The sequence below is a fragment of the Anomaloglossus baeobatrachus genome, chromosome 2, assembly GCF_048569485.1.
Source record: "Anomaloglossus baeobatrachus isolate aAnoBae1 chromosome 2, aAnoBae1.hap1, whole genome shotgun sequence".
In the NCBI taxonomy this organism is placed as follows: domain Eukaryota; kingdom Metazoa; phylum Chordata; class Amphibia; order Anura; family Aromobatidae; genus Anomaloglossus; species Anomaloglossus baeobatrachus.
In genome coordinates, this window is record NC_134354.1 from 344,653,999 (window position 1) to 344,655,883 (window position 1,885).

General features: G+C 39.0%; 1 non-coding gene across 1 annotated transcript; it reads left to right on the forward strand.

Annotated features, from left to right (window-relative positions):
* Positions 1-1,519: 1,519 nt before the first annotated feature.
* TRNAV-CAC (transfer RNA valine (anticodon CAC)) lies at positions 1,520-1,592 on the forward strand. Its single transcript has one exon. It is a non-coding gene; the product is annotated as a tRNA-Val (tRNA).
* Positions 1,593-1,885: the final 293 nt, after the last annotated feature.

Below are 1,885 nucleotides of genomic sequence, written 5' to 3' on the forward strand. Positions count from 1 at the left end.
TGGAGCGCATACAGCAGTATCGGCGATAGGACTCAGGACGGAGCTGCGCCAGTGATGTCTGACACCAAGGACGCAGAAGGCAGATAATGGCGTGCTGGAGGAAAATGTCCATTTTTATAATGCAGTGACATGGACATCCTATCACACATGCCGTTGCTTCTCTGGCTAAAAGTCCTCTTAGCTGTGTGTGTGTCTGGGATTGGCTGCCATAATGGCCCTCCCCACTACACACGCGCGCTTATGGAAGGAAGACAAGGAAAAAAAAAATGGCGATCGCCATTATACAAACAGCAGTGATTTGAAGGCGCTGTTCCCGCACACTATACACTGAAATTTCATAATAGTGTGAGTCACAGAGTGACTTACACTATTACAGCGGAAAGCCAGCTAGGAATTAGCTGTTTTTTTGCTGCTAGAACCGTTCTCGAACGTTTCTAGAAGTATCGAGCTTTTGCAAAAAGCTCGAGTTCTAGTTCGATCTAGAACAGGCCCCAAAATCACTCGAGCCTAGAACTAGAGAACCTCGAACCGCGAACCGCACTCAACTCTAGTCATCACGTCTGCGTAACACGCAAAAGGTCCAGAGTTAAATCCCCAGTGAAACCAATCTGTTCTTGGTGTTGAAATAATACCCTATCAACCAGCAATATATAAAGTTCTTGGCTTTGTTGTCAAATAACAGGATGTTTTGGCTTCCATCACCAACAGAACTACGAATTTATTTATTTTCCCCAGGTGGTCATAACTCGTCTCTAATTGCCATTGCTTTGCATGATTTCACAGGTTTCAAAGTGTAGTAGTCATCAAGTCTGCTTCACACGCAGGAGGTCCTGGGTTCAATCCCCAGTAAAAACAAGCTGTTTTCGCTGTTGAAGTAATTTGCTATCAACCTGTAATATATAAAATTCTTGGTTTCGTTGCCAAATGACAATACATTTTGGCTTCCATCACAAAGAGAACTACGATTTTTGGTTTCTTTTTTATTGTCCATTTTAGCAGGAAACATAATCCCATATTATAAAAATCCTGTTTGTTTCAAAATATATAGTTCCCATAAATACAAAAGCAAACGACTAAACTGTGTAGAAAAAAGTAACACATTCAATGTAAACTTCAATTTAAGCAATATCCCTTTGTAGGAATAAAACTGGCAAAATATGTAATAAAAATTGTAAATGTTTCATTAACCAAAAACACTTTTCTTCAGCAATACAAAGGCCCCGTCAGTTACAATTCTGCTCTGCTTGCCAATACACAGTAACTTTCCATCAGGTTTCATAGTGTAGTGGTCATCACGTCTGCTTAACACGCAGAATGTCCTGGGTTCAATCCCCAGTAAAACCAATCTGTTCTTGGTGTTGAAATAATACCCTCTCAAACTACAATATATGAAGTTCTTGGCTTTTTTGCCGAATGATGGGATGTTTTGGCTTCCATCACCAACAGAACTACGAATTTTTTTTTTTCCCCTGGCGGTCAAAACTCGTTTCCAATTGCCATTGCTTTGCAGGATTTCACAGGTTTTATAGTGTAGTGGTCATCACGTCTGCTTCACACGCAGAAGGTCCTGGGTTCAATCCCCAGTGAAACCAATATGTTTTCGGTGTTGAAGTAATTTCCTATCGACTTGTAATATATGAAATTCTTGGTTTCATTGCCAAATGACAATACATTTTGGATTCCATCACCAAGAGAACTACGATTTTGGGTTTCTTTTTTATTGACCATTTTAGCAGAAAACATAATCTCATATTATAAAAATCCTGTTTGTTTCAAAAAATTTAGTTCCCATAAATACAAAAGCAAAAGACCAAACTATGTGGAAAAAAGTAACACATTTAATATAATCTTCAATTTAAGCAAAATCCCTTTGTGGGAATAAAAC